The following is a 23,547-nucleotide window of genomic DNA, read 5'->3' as shown; positions in this document are numbered from 1 at the left end:
ATCACCACCACCTTCATCACCACCTTCACTACCACCTTCACCACCACCACCATCACCACCACCACCATCGCCACTGTCACCATCATGACCATCACCACCATGACTGCCATCACCACCATTATCCCCATCACAACCACCATCATCACCATACCATTATCACCACTATCATCATCAGTGTCACCACCACCATCACCACCACCACCATCACCAGCACCACCACCAACGTCACTACTACCACTATCACCACCATCACCACCAACACCATCACCACCACCACCCATTACCACCATCACCAGCACCACCACCACTGTCACTACCATCACTACCGCCACCACATCACCAACACCACCATCACCACTACCATTATCACCACTATCATCACTGTCACCACCACTATCACCACCACCACCACCATCACCAGCACCATCACCACCAGCACCAGCACCACTACCATCACCACCATCACCACCACCAACATCACCACTACCATTGTCACCACTATCATCATCACTGTCACTACCATTATCACCACCACCACCATCACCACTACCCCTATCACCACCATGACCACCATCATCACCATCGCCACCACCATCACCATCACCACACCACCACCACCACCACCACCATCACCACCATCACCATCATCACCATCATCACCACTACCATTATCACCACTATCATCATCACTGTCACCACCACCATCACCACCACAACCACCACCATCACCACCACCTTCACCACCACCACCATCACCACCACCTTCACCACCACCTTCACTACCACCATCACCACCACCACCACCACCACCACCACCAGCATATCACCTCTGTCATTGTTAACCCCACTACTGCCTCCATCACCATCACCACTAATACCACCATCTATCATACACTTGTGTGACCCATATAATGTTTCTTTTCAGACGCCAATGGGGACCATAAAATTGGGTAAGATTGTTAGCAATTAAATTTGTTTTTTCTACACATTTCATAATCCAAGAATTAAAAAGGTTTATGGCAGAAAATTGGCAATTCAGAGCTGTCTTGGGGACTGGGTTTGGACTAAACTTGTCTTTCTCTTTCTTTGTCTTTTTCATTTCTTTTTTTTTTTTTTTTTGAGACAGAGTCTTGTTCTGTTGCCGAGGCTGGAGTGCAGTGATATGATCTCAGCTCACTGCAACCTCCACTTCCCTGGTTCAAGTGATTCTTCTACCTCAGCCTCCTGAGTAGCTGGGACTACAGGCACATGCTACAACACCCGGCTAATTTTTTTTTTTTTTTTTTTGTATTTTTAGTAGAGACGGGGTTTCACCATATTGGACAGGCTGGTCTAGAACTCCTGACCTCATAATCTGCCCACCTCGGCCTCCCAAAGTGCTGGGATTACAGGTGTGAGCCACTGTGCCCAGCCTCTTTTTTGTTTTTAATATCCTTCTCTCCTCCTTTAAACTTGAAAGAGAACCAAAGGTAAAAAATGCTACACTTCATAACATGCAGTTCTAGAAAGCGGCTGTGTGTTACTACAGTGCTGACTTCTAACCCCTTTCCTATCTATACCACTTGGGGATGACCCTTTGTAGTGCAAAGATGTGGCCAGGATTTCCAAAGGAAGGGCTTTATTTTTATTTTTATTTTTATTTTTTTTCCTGCCAAACTCTGCCAATCAGCAAGGGGAAACTAGAAGGACCAGCTGAAAGTAGAATGATGCATTTACCAAATTGGCGTGATTTGGCAGAATCATCTTTGGCAGATGTCACTTTATGAACTCACCTGTCTGCTCCGATTTGGGTCTGATGCTCCAGGCCTCTGGAAACAGTGTTCAGAGTGGGCTGGGAGGTTATTCGCGTTGCCCATGGAGCTGTAGACGTTAAGGTTGTGTTATTTCCTGTGGCTTATGTAAGGAGCGATGGCATCTTGGACCCCTGCTTATGGCCTATGCAGTTTTAACAACTCTTAGCAAGGCTCCCAGGCATTTGCATCTTTAACATCCATGCAGGCTCAGGTAGCAGTGGAGAGGTGAAGAATAGGGAGATTCTGGCCCATGGCTAAAAGCCCAAGAGCTTTACCCTTCCCCCTTCAAATATTAATAAGACAAGGATGCTATTAAATTACCAATCCTGGCTCCAATTGAATATTTGCCAAGAATCCCATGCTCCTACCTCACATAATACATTTATTTTTCTTTTGGGGATTTGTTTTCTGAATCAGTTTACTTCTCTGTGGTTCAATAATCACCAAATGGAATTTGCTCCGTCTTTCATCCTTCATCATTAGGGGAAAATACAGTATCATTTTCTGGCAAGGAATAAATATCCCAAAATGAAAGACAATATTTAGTGACCAAAAAAGTCCCCCAAACCCTCAAGAGTACAACTTTTCTGATGAATCAAAACTGGAAGTGATTAAGGGCTCAGTGCATTAGAACAACGAGCACCCACGTCCATTTCTCCATTTCATAGGGAAATCAACCATTGTCTTTTAAGTAAGCGGAGGCTGCTTAACCAAACTCTTTAAGTGAGCCATAGATAAGTGCATTGGCATGGTTTGAGGAAATGCAGAGAGGAAATTAAAAATATTTATTTTATTGAACTAATAGCAGTCCCTGCTGGAGATTAAAGTAGTAATTGAGCCCGTAACTACAAGATAGATAACAATTCAGAAGTTTAATTTCTATTTGTTTTGCTCCTAACTGTCAACTTCAACTTGAATAGAAGTTCAACATTGTAGCTTACTCGATGCTGTGAGTGTTTCTTGATTATAAGATGGAGTTGGCCTCAGACTGTAATTTTAGATAAAAATGTACTTGGTTTGATTATTTGAATTAGTGGAGATTTTTTTTTTTTTTAACCCATTCAGAATTTGAAATTCCTGTGAATCTAGGTTGGCTAAAAATTTGTTGTGTTGTAGAGCATTGTGATTTTAAGATCATATATTTTGGTCTTGCGAGTTTGGAAAGTTCCTTGTGCCATTTTACAATGCATTTCATAAGAACACATTCTAAGAATGTTAAGAATTATTTAGAAATCAGGGCTAGCTGGCTATTTTCATTTTAGGTTGCTCCCTCTTAGCTACTGTGATCAGCGCATGCTGTTAAAGCTTGTTTGTGTTCAGCTTACGGTTAGGAACTTCTTTGTGGATGCACCACTGTAGTACCTATTTAATTTTAATTTTGGATTTATAAAGGAAGGGATATTTGGAATGCAGCCCATTACACTGAAATAGCTATGTTTTTCTCAGGAGGCAGATAGTAGCAACAGAAATAGTTAAGTTTTAATGAGTGCTTACTAAGTGCTATGTTCCAGGCAATAAGCTAAAGGATTTTATGTCCATTATTTTGTGTGGAGACAGCAACCCTATTTTGTAGTAACTACAATTATCATCATTTTGCAGGTGAGGAAACTGACAACTCAGAGAGGATACCTAGCTTTCCCACAGGCCCCTAACCAGCAGTGGCAGAATGGTATACTCCTGACATGGCGTGGCTGGGTCTTGCCACCAAATGTAGGGGACCTCTCCCTCAACAGGCAGCAGCCTGGGCATTTCATTGTGGTCTTAAAGCTCCTGGGATGAAAGGTGACCAATGCAAGGCTACATTCCCATTCTGCTCCACGTTGGTAGAAATGCTCCTGCAAAACAACCATGCATTTCAAGCAGGCTTTCCATGGAAAAGCTAGCGTGGGCACACACTCAATTCAATTCCCAGGGTGCTTTCTCACAGAGGTTCTTCCACAAGATTACAAAGACTGGGAACCTAGCCCATTATTATTAACATTTTTACAAAGCTATTCTGGCTTCTTTCAGGGCCATATCAGTTTCAAAGATCGCTGTTGGGGTGGGAGCAACTGAAGTTGAAATAGTCTGAATGTTAAATGTAGCCTTGGAGCGGAAACTTTTCTTTGGAGTTGAAAAGTCGGTGGAATATTCATAGAAACGTAATATGAGCACAAGATACCAAGTCAGTGTCAAAACTTTGTTCCAAACCATATTTGCTGTTTGTAAAACTGGCTCCTCAGGGACTGGCTGGGGGATAAGGTAAGAAGGCGAGTGGGTTGGGTTCCTGCATGCCTTGAGAAAGGTCTGAAGGTCAGGGCTCCCCTTCTCCATGGAGGGGGATCTTGCATCCACAGGACTTAGGATTTTGAGGGTTGGTGGTAATGGAGTCCAGCCCTTCCTGCTCTGGGAGGACCATCTCTGACTTAGATGTGAATCTCATTTCTTTATTTTGCCACCTGTGTTGTGCATGAGAAACAGAAGCTGTAGAGGTGTCTATCGAAAAGCATTGTGTGGTGTTTTGCGCGTGCAGAAGTGACATGATTTGCATTTTCTTTGAAAGTCTCCTGACCAAGATATTGATTTTAAAAAAAATCATGGGGCATAGACCCTGATGGACATCATCTTAGGATTCTGGAACTATACCATAAAACTAACCAGAGGGATCCAAAACTGATGACCTAAATTTCCTTTCAAGAATGAACAAATCTCTCTCATTTTTTTCCCCCTAGGAACTCTACTCATCTGTAGTTAATCTAAGAATTAACATTTAGCAAATTACTGCCTCAGTGTCTTAAATGAGGTATGTGCCTGGTGGCTCTGTTGATTAGAACCTTGTGCTAATGAGGTCATGGGTTCAGTCCCCGAGAGGGCTGCTTCATTCATTGTGGTCCCCCTCCAAGCCCCAGTCAGGTCTCCAAATGACCACTGGTCACAAATGGCCTTTTCGGAAAGAATCAACAAAATGTTTCACCATTTATGGGAAAAACAACTCAAAGCAGATGACTTGAGTTAATTTGGAATATGACAACGATCCTATGGGGTAACAAAATGGTACCCCAGAGGCTGTAAGGACTTCTTGCAGACTGTGCCAAGTGCCACACTTCGTGGGGGTGGCTTCCTTGCTGGGAAAATTGATTGACGTGTGTGGGAGGTTCCAATCCTACCAGTTAAAGGGGAGTGCCAACTAATAACAGTAGGGAGGCTGAATGCTTATTCAAAATGCAGACTCAGAGGGACACTTTAGTAGAATTTTGTTGAATTTTTTGCTAGTCACTTACCTAAAATAAGAATCATTTTGGGCCTTCTGATTAACATCTGAAGTTATGCAACCCATGGGGCCATTTCTACCACTGCCAGGCCACTCCAACCATTTGTCTCAAGCTGCCAGGAGACACAGTAGCTAGGAGCACTCAGAGTGAGGGTGATTCTCGTTCTCATGTATTCTTTCCATTTTGCACTCCCAACCCTCTCTCAGAAACCACTTTTTCAGGTCCAGTTCCAATGCCAAGTCTCAGTCAAGCGTGACTGGATGCAGTGATATCCTCTGAGGCCACCTCTTGGATTTAGGGAAGAGTAATGCCTAATGAGCTCCACTGGCTTTCTCCCAGTTACCAAGAACCCCTTCTCCAGGGTAGATGCTAGTTCTTTTTAAAAAATTTTTAAAAATTTTAATTGCTATACCCCTTTCATCTAGCAGAGTGCTTTGTGTATAGTAGGAGTTAAAAAATATTTGTCGAATGAATGAGTGAGTGGATTAAAGAACCAAATGTAGAACTGGTTCCATTTAAATGAGGATCATTTTTTAATGTTATAATTTTCTTGTTTTTCTTTTTACAAAAGCATATGTGATTATTGAAAATAACTTAGAAAGTAGAGAAAAACAAAATTTAGAAGATAAAAATCACCCATAACACCATCTCTTAGAGATAACCTTCCTTGCCATTTTGGAGTGCATGATATCGATATCCATATATCTATCTATCATAGAGCTTGACAGTGTGTGCCATTGTATAATGTTTTTATTCATTATATCAAAATGCTTTGCATGATATTATATATTCTTCCACATTATCATTAAAACATGTTTTAGAGCATTTCATTGCATGACTGGACTTCAACTTAATCAGTTGCGTATTAAATTATACTTGTAGCAAAAATGTTCTACGTAGCTTTGTTTATTTCCTTGGGACAAATTTCTATAAGAGGAATTGCCTGACTCCATGGTTTTCTAATTTAATATGTGTTGGCAAGGTATTAATCAAAGAGGCACCACCAGTTTTCACTCCTATTTGCAAAAATCTAGTGTACCACCTCTATCCTCCTTTGCCAAACAGTATTATCATTCTTTTAAATATTTGCTAGTTTCATAGGCAAAAGTATATCAGTGTTCTTATACTTTGTATTTCTTTTACTAATAGTGAAACTGAGTTTTTAAAAAGTCTGGTCATTTTAATGTCTTCTTTGCAAATTGTCAGTTAATGTTCTTTAAAACCTATATATTTGGAGAGGCAATAGACTTACCCCTTTCTGTTTCATAGGGCTGTTGTAAGAATTTGTTGAAGCAATCTATTTGAATGTGTTTGAAATCTACAAAGCAATACACAAATGTATTGATCAAATGTGTGACCTGGTAGAGGAAGGATCAGGCAGAATGGTCTCTACTGATAAATGAGCTGAGTACTGGGTGAAGGCTTGCGTAAGATTTGTTGGAGGAGGGATAGGGAGAGGCACCTGTACAGAAAGGGAAAGGGGCCTTTTGTCAAGAGATTTGTGACTTTGGGAAGGTCTCGGGAAATAGACAAGGTCAGAAGCAATGCAGGGTCTGCGACTGGAAATGAGAGCCAGTTAGAAAGAGCAGGGAACAAGACAGGCCAGAGGAACTGCAGAAAATAAAAGAGACTGAGTGGGAGTAGGAGACATCTCAAATGTCCCAAAACCACCAACGGAGAAAAGAAAAAAACTGCAGTGCGACTTCTCTGAAGACTCACCAGTAGGCCAGTGTAACCAAGGCAGCAGGCGTGTTCAAGAACAAACAGGGAAACAGTGCCACTGAAGACAGGTGTGGTCCCATGGCCACAAGACGTCCACGCTTTCCAACGAGTCCCTGGAGGAATCACACCTGCAAAAGGCACACAAAATAGATAATTAAATAAAGACAAAATACGGCACTAAAATTCCCCCAGCTTGTGTATGATCCCACTTATGTAAAATGATATATAAGGTATGTGTAGTATATCTAATATATATGCTATATATTAGATATGTATTGTATTATTTATTTATTTTTTTTTTTTTTGAGGTGGAGTCTCGCTGTGTCGCCCAGGCTGGAGTGCAAGGGCATGATCTTGGCTCACTGCAACCTCTGCCTCCCAGATTCAAGCGATTTTCCTCCTCAGCCTCCCAAGTAGCTGGGATTACAGGTATGCGCACCACCACGCCTGGCTACTTTTTGTATTTTTAGTAGAGACGGGGCTTCACCACGTTGGCCAGGCTGGTCTCAAACTCCTGACCTCAGGTGATCCGCCCGCCTTGGCCTCCCAAAGTGCTGGGATTGCAGGCATGAGCCACCGTACCTGGCTTGTTCTTTACATATTATACATGGATATAGGCAAATGCACACATGCCCTTGGTATTCTTGAGATAGTGGTAATAAAGTGGGATAGGAAGAAATAATTATATTAGCTTTTATTCACCTTTTTAAGTATTGTTTTGCTTGTTACAATAAGTATATATTACTTCTCTAGTTTGAAAATAAAGAAAAATTAAAGGAATGTAAACTATTCTGTGAGTGTTGCTTGCCATCATCCACTCTGCAGCACACAGCGTGGGGAATTCACGAGGCAATGGGAGCTAAATTTCTGGGCTGTCACTGGAGCCCGGGCTAACTCTGGCAGGGGAGTCCTAGGGACCATCTGACAGTCACACCTGTGCCTCTCAGGGCACCAGGCTTATCACCATCTTACACTTAGATAAGAGGACACTTAGGTAATAAGGGAAGCTGTACCTCCTTGGCAGGAAGGACCCTGACCAACAGGTGGGATATTTCTGTGGGCTGGGAGCAAACAGAGGTCTTCCTGCCAGATCAGGTGAGGGTGGCCACCTTGCAGGGAGGAGGCACAAATCAATTGCAGGGGAAAGAATTTGAGCTTGGGACCAGGTGCGGTGGCTCACGCCTGTAATCCCAGCACTTTGGGAGGCTGAGGCAGATGGATCACCTGAGGTCAGGAGTTTGCTAAAATACAAAATCTGAAAATACAAAAATCAGCTGGGCATGGCGGTTTATGCCTGTAATCCCAGCTCCTTTGGAGGCTGAGATAGGAGAATCATTTGAACCCAAGAGGCAGAGGTTGCAGTGAGCCAAGATGATGCCACTGCACTCCAACCTGGGTGACAGAGTGAGACTCTGTCTCAAAAAAAAAAAAATAAAATAAAATAAAAATTGAGCTTAGTGGAGGAGGGAAAAACCTTTGTTCTCCTTCAGTTCAAGGGCTGCCATTGCAGCAGGTGAAACAAAGCTCTGGCTGTGTGGGGTTTTGTGTTGCTTTATATTAGGTGAGCTGCTCTGAGGCAAAACCCTGTTTCCTGTGTCCTTCATGGGCCAGACACTGTGCCGGGGCTTGAAGGGCAGAAACAAGGCTGAGGTGGCCTCTGCCCTTCTGAAGGTCACAGTTGAGCTCAGGAGACAGATGGTACAGGAGATCCTGGACCAACAGAGTGTCGCCACATGTGGCAATGACGGCTCCACAGGAAACCCACTAGGCATGAGGGTGAAGATCAGGGCTAGGACCGCTTTGGATCAGAGGTGCTCTCTGGCAGGTCTTTCTGAGCAGAGGATATTTCAGGCAAGTCAAGGATGAAGCAGAGGGGCTGACAGTGAATAGTGGGATGAAGGAGGCCCAGGAGGTGGGCCTGGCGTGTGTCCTGTTCACCTGTAGAGCCATGAGCTGGGCTGCTGGGTAAGGGTGGGGTGTGAGAGGCTGGCTTCCCGTTCAGGAGTTTGACCTTCTCCCAAATGCAAAGGGTAGGTAGTGTGCTCAGAAATCCAACGACGGAGCGCCTCTGCCTCCACTCAGCGCCTACTACAAATGTGCTGAATGAGCAAAAAATACAGTAGATGGATGTTGCATGCTCAGAAACATTCCATTTTATTTTATTTTTAAACTTTGGTTTCAATTTCTATTATATAAAAAGTCACTTCCATTTAGATTTGTTTTCACTGCAAGACCAAGCTACAGTGGGGAGAACAGGGTCTGGTGTGTAGCCACGTGCCTGCAGCTAGAGGGACACAGCCTGAGATGCCCTCCCACTGACTGCCTGGACCTCATGAAGTGCTTTCACGAACCAATCTGTCCCCTTTGTTGTCACCAGACATGCTAGGCTGAGCAGGTATTCATATAGTCTCCACTTTGAAAATAAGGATGCAGAGCCTGGGGGAATGGAAAAGACTTGGCAAGGTCTCTGGAACATGTGCCTGTGTTCTGGTAAGCTTTTTGTGAGCCTGAGGCAAATGGTGGCCACATTCAGAATGACTTGGGCTCCTAGCAGTGGTCTCAGAGGCCTTTGCTGGAGGAGTCTGTGGTGAGCGGGAAGGAGCTTAGGGTGGCTCTGACAGACCATCCCCACTCCCCTTACCACTTCCACATAGTCAAGCCCTTGGTTGGTGTCTGCTCATCAGGTGGACGGGAGACTCCACGTCCGTAACCCCACTCTGTGCCCACTGGGTGTCCACATCCTAAACTTCATTAGGACTCTGAAGTCCTGAGGTTGGGGAGGGACCAAAAAGATCAATGGAAGTTCTGGCTGTCTCCCCCATCCCTACACTTAAATGTTTGTGACTGGAATGATTCTGGATATGCTAACTGTCGACTGATGAGCATCTTGGTCCTCTGGTATCCTGAAGTCCTGGCCCAGTCTCCTCCTTGGACTTGTTTCCAAGGGAGTCTACTGTGATCACTAGGATCACCCCTTATCATGTGAGATTCATTTAGGTGTGTCAGCATTTGGGGACACGTGTGACATTCAGAATAGCTAGTGTAGATCTTCAACTACCTTCCATTCTATGTTTCCTGGCAGGAGTCCACTGGTAATTCTTTGAAGCAAAACAATACTTTTGCAACTTAATCATCAGCATTTGGAATACAGTATCTCTTGTCTGAGCTTGAATGGAAAGAACCCACAGTCTGTGACTTCTAGCCATTTAGAAAAATGGCAGTTGCCATAAGACGTGAACTTGGCATTTGAAATCAGCAGACAACGAAGAGTTAGTGTAATGTAAAGAGACAAACATGGGATTTGGATATGGGGAGGGCTGGGTTCCACATGCTTTTCACTTGCTGTCATGGGACTTTGGAGTGGACAATTTTCATGATCTCACTAAAGCCCATTTTTATCACCTTTTAAATGGGGGATAATACCATCTACCTCATAATATATTTGTGAGGATTAAAAGAGAGGAATTAAAATACCTGGCACATAAGAAACACTCAAGAAATATTAGTTTCTCTGCCCCTTTACTCTTAATGATTTAATTAATCACTCCAAAAATAGAACATTCTTCAGAATAGACTCCTACCCATTTGTTGTTGATGGGACATCCAAAGGGATGTGCAGTTCTTTTGTTTGGTGTATAATAACTTGACTTTGCACCTTAAAAGGGGAAAAAGGAAACCTCTGGTACCTTAAACAATGACCCTTTTAAAGTCTGCGCTGGGCACCATTCTCAAAGAATATTCTTATTAACATACTTTCTTATAAATGGAGCTCTACTGATCAAATATGTATAAGTTAGTAGCCTGCAGAGTCAGAGCAGTGCTTGGCAAGCCTGAGGACGTTTCCCATGTGCGCTGTGGGATGGCATAGGCAGGGGATACCCTTTCATTTTGTGACATGATTTGGGGGGCTCCAATGTGAGGTACTCTTGGCATGGTTTCTTCCAGCTCTGGGCCTGTTCTGGGGCCTGTCAGGACTCCCACATATCCCATCCTTGCAGGCAACTCCCTTTGAAGTCCATGAGAACTCTTTGAATGGAAAACATACACAACGGGGTGTTGATGCCAGTAAGAATCAGGCCTGATGTATGCGAGGAATAAAGGTGCTTCTCACCCCAAATATTAGCTCTTTAGCCCAGAAATTATGGTTTGATCATTAAATAAAAGAGCACTCCCCTCCTCTCACAATCCACCACCAAAGCTCCACCATCCATTTGCTCTGGAGATGATAAACCTGCTAATTGCTGGAGAGTTTTAATTAAGCAACAGCTATAGACAGTGTAGGGCTGTGTTTTTACTTTAAACATATCAATAGAATAAACATTCTCAATTCCAGGGCAACTTGCTAAATGAAAAAAAAAAAATAAACATTACTTTCTTTTGAAATATCACTCATTGGGTGTGATAATTTAGAAAAATATCCCTATTAGAGATAGTTAGGGACGTTTTTTTCTTTTTCTTTTTTTCTTTTTTGGTTGAAAATGCAATCGCCGATGGAGCACAAAGCTGCAATTTGTAGACAGGTTAAGTAAATTAAATCACTCACTGTCTTTTTCTTTTTTCCAATGGCTTTAAAAGTTAAAGGTAATTTGCAAAGAAAATGCTCAGTTTGAATTGGTTTGTAATATCTGTTAATGATCTTTAAAAAAATCCACTTATTCACAATTCTGTCCCTGGGGGAATTCCGATGTGCTATCAGAAAAAATTTCTAAAGTCTGAAATGTCATTAGCTGGTGATTTCTTTGAAGTAAAAAGCCCCGAAAAAAATAAATTATATAAGGTATACAAGTGCACAGGACAATCACTTTGATGAATAGTATCTCTTTTTTTCGTAATGTTTCATACCTAAAAATGCAACAATTGAAATTCAAGCTGGTAAATTATAGAGCCATCTTTTGAATTACCTCAATGTAGGCATGCCTTCTGTTTATTTCTCACATATATTGAGTTCTTCCATGTATTTATAGATTGTTGATATAAAAACAGTAGTGTTAGGAACAATTTTGATTATATTCATTGTGTTTACTTTTTGGAAACACAAGGTGTTGCCTAAATACAGGCATACAGGTGTTGCCATCCGGGGATTAAAACAATAGCCTATTTCAATATTCCATCCTGGATCCCAGAGCCAGGTGCCGTGAATGGAGGTGCACATGCTACTCAGCCCGAGAGAGTTGTTCAATATTAGATAACAGAGCCATGAAATACTACACCAAAGGGAAAATTTTCTTCCTGACCCCAGCTAGTGATCAGTTTTTGCCTGGAAGCAGGGGAGTCTTTGTAATACAATACTTGTCAATGTTGCTGGTTTGGCTGCTATAAATAGCTATTTTTTTTTTTTTTTTTTTTTGGAGGATGGGAGGAGTTGGATTTTACTAAACTGTTGGCTACAGGTTAATTATACATTTCACACAAAAGCATTTCTTGTAGCCAGTCTAAATTTGTTACGTTTTAATCCCATTTTATAGAAGGCTAGAAATATATGAGCCTCCAGCAGGCCCGTTATTATTGTCATTATTTTATACATTGGACCTTCAGCTCTCTCTCTCTCTTTTTTTCTTTTTCCTCTCTATGCATTACTCACCTCTTAGCTAAATTGCAGAGGGTCCCAGTTTCATTCATTCTCCCTTATAGGGAGGGCATTCACTTCCTCTTCCTCCAGCGGCCTGAAAATCATATGTGTGGTTTTTCCTCTTTCCTGCTCTGTAGCGGACATCAGGGGAGCAAACTGAACACAGGTAAGAGCCAGCTTGGTTAGCAAATTAAAATTGATTGATTTTAATGAAGATATTCTATAATATTTTCTTATTCTCTTTACTTAAAGGAAAATGGAAATCAACATTTGAAACTTTTAAATGGAAGCTTTATTGGGGTTCCACATATGGAAAACTGCAAATAGCAGAAGTGTGTGACTTGATAAATTAATCTGGAGTGACCACATCCTCTAACTGCCTCCCAGGACAAGAAGGAGAATGTGAACAATGCTCCTGAAGGCCCCTTTCCCTCAAAGGTAACCATTGGCCTGACTTCTGACACCATGTATTTGTTTTGCTTTTTTTGAAGTTCATGTAAATGGAATCATATCATAGGTATTCTTTTTTAAATTTCATCTTTATTGTGATAAGAACATTAAACATGGATAGGTGTTCTTTTGTCTGTCTTCATTCTCTCAACATTATTTTTGTGTCTATGTTGTTGGGTGTACTAACAGTATGTTTTTCTTGTTATATTTTCTTCCCTTGTATCCTTATATAAGTAATATAGCACAATTTATCATTTTTTTTTTGAGATAGGGTCTCCCTCTGTCACCTAGGCTGGAGTACAGTGGCATGATCTTGGCTCATGGCAGCCCTGACCTCCTGGGCTCAAGTGATCCTCAGACCCAGAGTAGCTGGGACTACAGGCTCATGCCAGCATGCCCTGCCTGGCTAATTTTCATTTATTTTTTTAAAAATTTTTTTTCTTAGAGACAGGGTTTTGCCATGTTGCTCAGGTTGCTTTCAAACTCTTAGACTCAAGTGATCTGTCCATTTTGTCCTCCCAAAGTGCTAGGATTCCAGGAGTGCACCACCATGCTCGGCAATTTATCCATTTTACCCTTGATGAACATTTGAGTTGTTTTGAGTTTTAGGCTATTTTCAGAGAGTACAGCCAGAAACTTTCTTGTGCATGTCTTCAATGCTTGTGTGTATGCATTATGTTTAGTCTATACATAGACTAAAGGGGAAGTTACCAAATTGTAGAACATAACTATGCTCAACTTTAATAAATAATGCCTAATAGTTTTCCAAAGAGATTGTGTCAATTTCCACTCTTACCAGCAGTGAGTGATGTTCTACATCCCTGCTAGCACTTGGCATTCTCAGTCTTCTTGATTTTGGTCATTCTGGTGGTATGTATAGAGTCTCATTGTGGTTTTAATTCCATTTTCTTGGATTATTATTACATTGAGCATCTTTTTCATGTATAGTGGCTATTTGGATATTCTCTTTTGTAAATGGTCATATTAAGTCTATTTTTCTATTGGACTTTTCATCTTTTCTTATTGATTTGTAGGAGATATATATTCTGGATATAGCTTTTTCGTTATATATGTTAAAAATATGTACCACTCTGAGCTTGACTTTTCGTTCTCTTTGTGGTGTCTTTGGATGAATAGAAAATCTTAACTTTTTTCTTTTGTTTTGTTTTGCTTTTTGAGATAGGAGTCTTGCACTGTTGCTCAGGCTGGAGTGCAGTGGCTCAATCATGGCTCAATGCAGCCTCAATCCCCAGGGCTCAAGTGGTTCTCTTACCTCAGCCTCCTGAGTAGCTAGGACTACAGGCATGTGCCACCATGCCTATCTAATTTTTGTATTTTTTTTGTTGTTGTTATAGATATGGGGTTTTGCCACGTTGCCCAGGCTGGTTTTGAGCTCCTGGACTCCTCAAGTGATCCTCCTAACTCAGCCTCCCAAAGTGCTAGGATTACAAGTATGAACCACTGTGCCCAGTTGATTTTAATGTTAATGTTAATATAGTCTATTTTCCTTGATGGTTAATGTTTTCTGTGTCCTATTTAGGAGAGCTTTGCTTACTTCAAGGCCATGATAATATCCTTTCATATTATCTTTTGTAAGTTGTGTTGTTTCACCTTTCACAATTGGATCTACAATCCACATGGCATTGATTTTTGTATATAGTGTGAGGTTGGGATCAAGTTTGGTTCTTTACTCCATGGTATCTACTTACCCTTCATGATGAATGGGAAAGACTTCCTTTCTCCATTGCTATGCAGAGACACTTTTGTCATAAATTAAGCACCCACTTCTTTATAGAATGATCATTTTACTTTTTTCCTTTATTCTGTTAGCATGGTGAGTTATTCAATGGGTTTTTGAATGTTAAACCAATCTTGCATTTCTGGATTAAACTCAACTTGGGTGTGATGTAATACTTATCTTACGTATTGCTGCATGTACTTTGGTCATATTTTTAAAAAAAATTTATAGAAATGTTTATGAATGAAATTTACGTGTAACTTTCTTTTATTGTAATGTCTTTGTCAAATGTGTTATCAAGGTTCCATTGGCTCATAAAACAAGTTGAGAAGTATATAGTCTTTTAGAAATTAAAACATAAATGAGTCTAATCTCATATAGTAATTAAACATATATGTAGTTTATCCTGAGAAGGACTCACTACAGTTTTCTGTCTTTCTATGTTCCTGTGTGTTTTAACTTAGACTTTTAGCAGGAAGCTGATTTTGTGTGAGTTTTGCATGGGAAAATAAATAGGAATTAGGCTATCTTCTAGGAGTTTCCATATGGCACTCAGCAGTATGTTCATGTGCCCAAGGCTGAAATTTGTTACTGCATCTCAATCCTCAAACCCATAATCAAGGCTCATCAGTTGAGAAACCTTTTTGGACATATGACAAGTGTTCAGATAAAATATCTGATCCCTGCCAAGAATTTTCTAGGCCAATTTAATCTCTGACTTTTGACCTTATCAGTCACTGCTCCACAGACTTTTTATTTTTTATTTTTAAAATATACTTTAGTAGCATGCATCTCATTCCTCATCCCAGATCTCCTTTTCTACTTAGTATTGTCCCAGTTCAAGGCCTTGTCACCTCTTGCCTGGGCAGTGGCATCTATGGGATACTATTCTCTATTTCATCTTCTTCTCAGCCATGCAGGTGCTGACTCTGAAATAGAAAGCTAACCACATCAGTCCTTTGCTGAAAACTAGGTGATTTCTGTATTGCTCTGCAAGATGAAGTTCAGGTTTATCAATGTGGTGCAGGTTCTTGCACGATCTGGTGTCTTAGTCCATTCAGGTTGCTTAACAGAATATCTTAGATTGGGTAATTTATAAACAATAGAAATATATTGCTGGTAGTTCTGGAGGCGGGGGAGTCCAAGATCCAAGCATCAGCAGATTTGGTGTCTGGTAGGACTCCATAGATGGCACCTTGTTGCTGCATTCTTACGTGGTGGAAGGGGCAAGGAAGTCCCCTGGATCTTCTTTTATAAGGGCACCAGTCTTACTCATGATGGGGGAGCCCCCATGACTGAATCACTTCCCAAAGGCCCTACCTCTTAATACGATCCCATCAGGTATTCGGTTCCAACATGAGTTTTGGAAGGATACCAGCATTCAGACTATAGTACCTGGCTCTTGCTCACCTCTTCAGTCTGCTCTCTTGTCTCACTCTAGTCTTTGGCTTTACATTCCTGCAACTCTGTCTTCTGGTTCAACTGTGTGTGCTCCCTGTGGTTCTCTGTGCCTGTGCCTTTTCCTGTGCTGACCTTTCTCCCTAGAATAGACTATCCATATCCTTCTGGATAATCCATTCTTTAACAGCCAGCTCAGGGTAGGTAACCTTGCCCTCCACCCAGCTGGGCTCCTTGCCTCTCCTTTCTGCCCATGTGTCTGTCTGTCAGACTGGACTGTGAGCTCTTTGCAGGCAAGGTCTGAATTTTAGTCACTTATGTACACCCATAATTTCCTGTTTGCTGGTAGATAACAGGTGCTCAATAAACAATGATCCAAACAGAAGGAAGAATGGTGACTAATTGACTATTTTGAGTCTAATTTCATTTCTTTTTGGAAGGCTGAGATGGAATAAAATGGTCAAAATGCCATGACCAGAAGGGAGGCAGGAAGGCAAAGGCTCGGGAAGATCTGTAGATACAATCTCTTCCTGTATAACTGAGTTCAGTCTAGCTGATTAAAATCCTCTTATGGTGGAATCTGCTTTTTATAGAATGGATTAGCAACAAGGATTTGCTGTGAAGATAGATTTTTCCAGAGAAACAAATTTGAGCAATTTAAGAATTTAAATGAAAAAAAAAAATCCTGCCCAAGAAGCAAATTGACCAATATCCTCCCCCCATCTCTTATTAATAAAAGAGTTTACACAGACAGTCTTTATGAAATCATGTGGGAGATTCACAAGGATCATTAAGTCTCGGCTAGTCATTCACTTTCACTTTGTAAAATTGGCTATACCCTCAAAATGGTATCACGTAGAAACGGACTTTCTGGGACTCTTATCTATGAATGGGTTCTAGCTGCACAGTGATGCCATTCATTTTATTTGGCCCATTTATTGCAAGTACATTCTAAATTTGGCCTTAATTATTTTTCCTTTCACAAAAATATTTTGTGGGATCTTTTTGAACCCTGACTACTTCCTTCTTGCCCCTTAAAACAGAAGCCAGGAGCATTATTTTTGTTCTCTTCTAATTAAAATAATTGCTTGGCTCCTTTTAACTAGATTCATGCAGTTATTAGCCTAATACATGGATGGGTGCCACGGAGTGCTTGAGAAACAAAATGAAAAGTGATCATGTAGCTTCACATGAAAAAGATTCTGTGGTGCCAAGGAGCATTATTTCCTTTCAGCCGGTATTTTATAAGGGCTTTCGTAAACCTGGCCCCCATACCCTCACTAAAAGACTATTAAGTGAAAGAATAGTTCTATTTTCTTTATTAAGGTATACAACTAGCTCAGTACAATTTGAAGAGGGGCACTTGATATGCTGAGCATGGCATAAAGACCTTGGGTCTGGTTTTAATCTCTGCCCCGGCTTTGTCTTTCAGAATCACTGCAGTTGAAGGAAAAATGCTCCATGTCCCCTCTGCTGGTTGGTATTTATCAAAGGACGACGGAGGAAGAGAGACAAAGTGCCTGGATGTGTGTGTTAATCAAGAGTTGTCAGGACCCTGCCTCTAAAAGAAAGTGCTAAAATGATGCTTTTGACAAGACTTTTCTCAAAGTGGATGCAGTCTAAGGGTTGGAAAACAAGTCCCAATCAGGCTAGGTGCGACTTGTCACCTGCTTTCGTAAATAAAGTTTTATTGGCTCACAGACACATCCATTTGTTTTGTATTATCTATGGCTGCTTTCGCTCCACAACATGGAGTAGTTGTGAAAGAGACCATATGGCTGACAAAGACTAAGATATTTACTCTCTGGCTTTTGACAGGAAAAGTTTGCCAATTCCTGATGTTCTCCATCCAGTTCATTACCAATACCTTCTCCATAATGAGAAATAAATTTGTAGGTATTTTTACATAGTACTTATTTGAAGAAATGCTCAGGGCCTTTGGCTGTGAGTTAATTTTATGAGTATTCGGAGCAGGTATATGGATGACAGGCAGCAAGAATGATTTAAGGTAAGAAGTCATGGTTAGAGATAAGATTCTGCCATTATTGTCTCAGGGATAAATCACTGATTATGGCCATCTTTTTCTCTGCCTGCTCTCTGGAGGAGAAAGTGTACACATATCTGGGATTTCTAGCTTGGAGTGCACCTTTATTAACTACATCAAGGCATTATGGTCAACATTGTGGACTTCTGCTTTCACGACAAAAGATGAACATCCTTTCCCACCATTTGGTGGTTGGGAGGATCAAGTGAGAGAATGTGAATCCATGTGTTTTCTAAACCATATAGGTACTGTATTGGTGGTATAGATGCTATCTATAAAACTTTAGAATAAATTATCATCCTCATTTGGCATGCGAGGAAATGTGATTTAGGTAGCATGCCCAAGATCATATAGTAAGCCAGTAGAACAGCTGGCAGTTACTTCTCCTGGCTTTAAGTCACTGCTCTTTCCAGTATACCATAATGCTTCTTTACATCATGTGTCTTTCTATAGTTTTGGAAATGTTCAGTCTTTTAGTTCATTGGTTCACTCATTCATCTGCTATTTAACATCATTTAGGAGCCTTGTATGAGCTAGAAAAAGAGCTGAAATTTTCCAGGGAGTGATGACTGTATCAAGATGAGTTGTAACTCTTCAGTTGTTTTGCTCTTAGACTCCTGTGGCTGGAATCCTCCAGAAGTCCGTAGATTCTTCTTCTGGTTTTTTTCTGTGCTGTCCAAGGAGTTGGCTTTTATTTGTGCCATGGAGAAAGAGAAAGTAGATGAACTTGGAGAGGGAGAGTAATCCTATTGTTCTACAAAATGTTGCCTGACACCTTGTTTTACATTGTGTGCATGTACATGTCTCTTGAGTGCACATACCGTGAAAGGAGAGAGAAAGAGAGATACTGAAATGTTGATAGCAGATTGTTCCAGCAACTGAAAGATGAAAATGATCCAGGCTTGGGAAATGTGAAAGCTAAGATTTTGTACATGAAGTCCAAGTGAATCCATATCAAAGAAATTTCAGATGTGAATTACCCAGCTAAGCAACATATATTAAACATGAGTGCGCCAGATATAGGCTTATTTTATCATACCATTCAATACAGTTCTTCATTCAGATTATATTTGTTCAATGATGTGTCTTGTACTTTTTGAGATGAGATGATACCTGGAGGAAGCAGCTTCGGCCAAAATATTGGATTTGCCTTGTCATAGTAAGAGAAGTACTTAAAGGTTTCTGATTTTGATATTTGCCCTTTTAGTGGGGGAAGTTTGCCAATATTTTCCTTATATTCAATGTTACTAGATACTTGTTGTATGAGTTTGTTCTTACACTGCTATGAAGAGATACTCCAGACTTGGTAATTTATAAAGAAAAGAGGTTTAATTGACTCACAGTTCTGTGTGGCTGGAGGGACCTCAGGAAACTCACAATCATGGTGGAAGATGAAGCAGGTATGTCCTTCTTCACATGGTGGCAGGAGAGACAAGTGCTGAGCAAAGGGGGAAAAGTCCCTTAAAAACCATCAGATCTCATGAGAACTCACTCACTATCATGAGAACAGCATGAGGGTAACTGCACCCATGATTCAGTTGCCTCCCACCATGTGTCCCTCCCATGATACATGGGGATTATGGGAACTACAATGGGCTATGGTGGGCACATAAACTGTATCACTTGTTGTTATCAGATTTATTGGTGAACCTAAAAGTCATATGATTCTCTAAAACAAAGGTGCCAATGAAGTTGCCTAATGAAAAAAACAACCTTCCAGAATCTTCCATTATACAGTTGTCACCTACAAAGACCTCTGAGCGGTCCTGTAGAGAGTTCTGCCTTACTCTCCTTGTTTGCACCACAAAAGGCAGTCTCAGCTTTGCTGACTGAATATGGAGGTGATAGTATCAATTCTGTGATTCATCCATAAAGTATGCTACCTCTCAGATATTCCTAGGACCCAGGACACTGCTGTTTTAAGAAACATAATTTGTTTCATCATACAAAAGGCATATCCTTAGCAGGATGTAGTGCTGCTACAGATAAGACATTTTGTCTGTAAGGAAGTCGTCAACATTAATTTATTTAACTTTCTTCTAACAGAGTGAATTTTCTTCCATTTGCTGTGGAGTACACTTCTTTCTAATTCTATTCACTTAGCAGGTATTCTACTGAAAAAATTGTCACCACATTGGCAATGTTTTGTAGAGGGGAAATAGACTTTTCCGCAAAGTGTAAAATTCCACTGCAATGGAATGTGTGTAAGTCTGTTTTTAATGATTGCGCAATACTGTGGAAGAAAGTTAAACCTCTTTGAAAACTGTACTGTGTTACTACTATGACTATGACTATGACTATCGTTACTGTGTGCACTGTTCTTAATGGCTTAAGTCTATTACACTGAGTTTCCCAGAAAGTAGAGCTTGAGGAAAATCTCATGTGCTGCCTCTCGTGGAGAGTTCCATCCCAGAGTAGTAGGAGTTCGGAAGAAAGGGTAGTGTGGCTGAAATGCAAGGAGCAAATACAAGGGTGTGTTATTGATGTATTTGATGACATGTAGCTGTCATCAAATGACATGTAGCTGACTGCTCCATCACCTGGGGCTGTGGTAAGCTAAACATTGGCCCCTAAAGAAATATCCACATCCTAATTCCTGGATCCTGTGAATGTTACCTTATATGGCAAAGACTTTGCAGATGCCATTTAGGATCTCGAGATGCAAGATTACCCTGGGTTTTCTGGGTGATTGCTACAGCCCAACACAAATGTCCTTGCAAGAAGGATGCAAAGGCAGGTTTGATACACAGAAGAGGAGAGGGCAATGTGATCAAGGAGACAGAGATCTGAGTGATGTGGTCATAAGCCAGAGGCCAGAGTAGGCAAGGAAGGAATTCTCCCCTAGGGCCTCTGGAGGGAGCACACCCCCCGCCAATGCCTTGCTGTGAGCCCAGTGATACTGATTTCACACTTCTAGCCTCCAGAACTATAAGATAATACATTTATATTGTTTTTAACCACCAAGTTAGTGGTAATTTGTTACAGCAGCTACAGGAAACTAATACAGGGACCATCCTCCCAGAGCATAAGTGACTAAGTCTCAGGACAGACTGATTGGGTGGAGGGAGAGTGACGAAGGGAAAAGAATTTGTTTGCCAGCTTCAGCCTCTGATTGATTGGTAAGTGACTTTTGCCATGGGCTATTAATCCTCCTTTATTTCCTCCTCTTACCTCTGGACTGAGCATGGTTGTGCACTGAGTTTTGCTGGGATATCTCATGCTTCAGGGGCAACAGAGAAGCCCCAGGGTGGGAGGAGAGAAGCCAGGCAAGGTACCCAAGGAGAGGCTCTGCGGGATCATGTGCTCTACAGTCTATTGCAAGGCAGCTGCAGTGAACAACTGGTCAATGGCCCTGCGCAGTGTGGCAGAGTTGGCACCTGAGGGATAGCTGGCAGGGGGTTCTGAGACAATGGTCTTCTTAGTTGGCACCACAACTCCACAAGGCAGGGGGATATGATGTCTTCAACAGGCTTTCATCTTAAAGTCTTGAATCCTGCTAGCTTGTGGATCCTGCTGCCCCTCAGGGCTGCACTTCCGACTCCCACTGGAGTAAAAACCTGTCTTCTTGTAGCTCTATGATTGGCTCTAGTTTTCCTTCTTTCTTTCTTTCTTTTTTTTTTTTTTTTGAAACAGAGTCTTGCTGTCGCCCAGGCTGGAGTGCAGTGATGTGATCTCAGCTCACTGTAACGTCTGCTTCCCGGGCTGAAGTGATGCTCCTGCCTCAGTCCCTAGTAGCTGGGATTACAGGTGCACACCACCATGCCCAGCTAATTTGTGTATTTTTAGTAGAGATGGAGTTTCACCATATTTGCCAGGCTGGTCACGAACTCCTGACCTCAAGTGATCCGCCCACCTTGGCCTCTCATAGTGCTGGGATTACAGGCGTAGCTTTCCTTCTTGATGTACATAAAATAAGGCTCATTCTTATACATGAAAGCTCTCTCCAAATATTTGAAGATTGTTTTTATCTGTTGTTTTTTTTTTTCCCCAGGCAAAACAGTCCTAGTTTTTTCAACTTGGCTTTGTGGAGGAGTTTTCTTTTTGTGGCTGGTGGCCACACCAGCCCCCTCCTCTGGATAAACTATAGTTTGCCTTCCTCTCACCTTACAAGGCAGCTCACAGAATGCACCAGAAATTCAGGTATGGTCTGCTCAAACACACAGTACTTTGACTCCATGAATGTTGCCAGAGATGGATTTTATTTTATTTTATTTTATTTATTTTTGCCAAACACATCATTTTTAGTTGTTTTATGCTGAGTGTTGACTAAAATGCTCTTTTATACTTGGGTATAGATGCCTATATAGAAGCACACAGTTTTAAAGGTACCCAAAGAGCCTGAAAGAGTCAATCTATTTGCAGATGCTATCATTGTAGGTAAAAGATGAAAATGCCACCCCACATCAGGGCATATCAACATTCACAGTTTTATGCTGAATTGAGGTCAGTAGGCAATTCCCACAGTTTGGAACCAATCAGCCATGCCAGCCTGGGGAGCATTCTCAGTCAACCCTGCCTACCACCAACCCTTCCCCATAAAAAACCAACTTCTGAAGGAGCTTCTGGAGGTAGATTTACCCAGGTGGGAATGTTCCCTTTCACATCTCTAGCAGTCAGCACTGATTTGGATTCTGTTCTTGGTCCAGTTCAAGTCCTCAGGGTCTTCTGTGAGAAGAGCCAATACTGCAGACTAAAAAGGCCTGGGTGGGCAGGCATCCATCATCTCTCATCTTCATACAGCCCTGTGAGGTAGGCATTACTGTCTTCATTTTACAGATGAAGAGATGGGCTCAGCATGTCAGACTTTCTGCCACACCAGGTGGCAGCTAGAATGAACGTGGAGCTCAAGGGGTTGGAGGGCGCCTTGGATCTCTGCAGTTGAACCAAACCTGGAACTGACCCTTCTGAAGTCCCTTAGAGAGCTGAGTAGCACACAGTTTTTACAGAATGGCTGGGCCTCTGTGGTTCCGCTAGGTGACTAGGCCTCCTGGAGTCATTTATGTCAGGGAAGCAAGGCCCTGCAGTGTTCTGGTCCAGCCTCTTCCATTCACAAACGTGGGATCTTCATTGGCTTGGCATGTATTCACGAAGTGCCTGTTGGGTCTTTTAGGCCAAGCCAGGGTCAGAATGGAAAAATAGAGACCCTTGGTGCAGGTCATGGTGCCCGTGAGTGAGTGGCAGGGGTTGGAATCGGTGTTGGTGTCTTACTCCCAGTCTGGGTTCTGTGGTGGACCCGCACACAGCTTGTGAGCTCTCTCTGGGCCGCCTACCCAGACCACAGTGTTCTTGAACCCATGAGGTGGCATAATATTGTATGAGCATTATCCACCTTTTTACCACTCAGTATTTCTTTTCACCTCTACCTCATTCAAGCAACTGGCCACAGACTGCTCGGGGCTTCGGGGAGGGAAACTCCCCGGAAAATGAGTCTTCTCCTGTGTGTCACAGATTCTTTAGGTTGACTCCCTCAGTCCCCTCTGCAATTCCCATTCTAACTGGCATTTAAATATCCCCACTCTAACTAGCCTCCTGCTGTGGAAGCTGGAAAGCCAAAAGCTGCCTTTCCCATCTGCCCTACAAAC

The 23,547-nt window shown here is 41.8% G+C and overlaps 1 long non-coding RNA gene across 2 annotated transcripts in view; it reads left to right on the top strand.

The window, feature by feature from the left end:
• The window catches only part of LOC119625946 (uncharacterized), a 50,637-nt gene extending 28,697 nt beyond the window's left edge, over nt 1-21,940 (top strand). The window contains exons 1-3 of one of the 2 annotated variants that reach the window (XR_005242158.2): nt 11,161-12,501; nt 12,588-12,773; nt 17,354-21,940. This is a non-coding gene — a long non-coding RNA (uncharacterized lncRNA). Of the gene's footprint in view, nt 1-11,160; nt 12,502-12,587; nt 12,774-17,353 lie in introns of those variants that run through there. The other variant, XR_012095453.1, reaches the window with a different exon arrangement.
• Nucleotides 21,941-23,547: the final 1,607 nt, after the last annotated feature.

This window comes from Chlorocebus sabaeus, chromosome 14 (assembly GCF_047675955.1).
Source record: "Chlorocebus sabaeus isolate Y175 chromosome 14, mChlSab1.0.hap1, whole genome shotgun sequence".
NCBI classification, from domain to species: Eukaryota; Metazoa; Chordata; class Mammalia; order Primates; family Cercopithecidae; genus Chlorocebus; species Chlorocebus sabaeus.
This window is presented reverse-complemented; position numbering and strand designations above follow the sequence as displayed.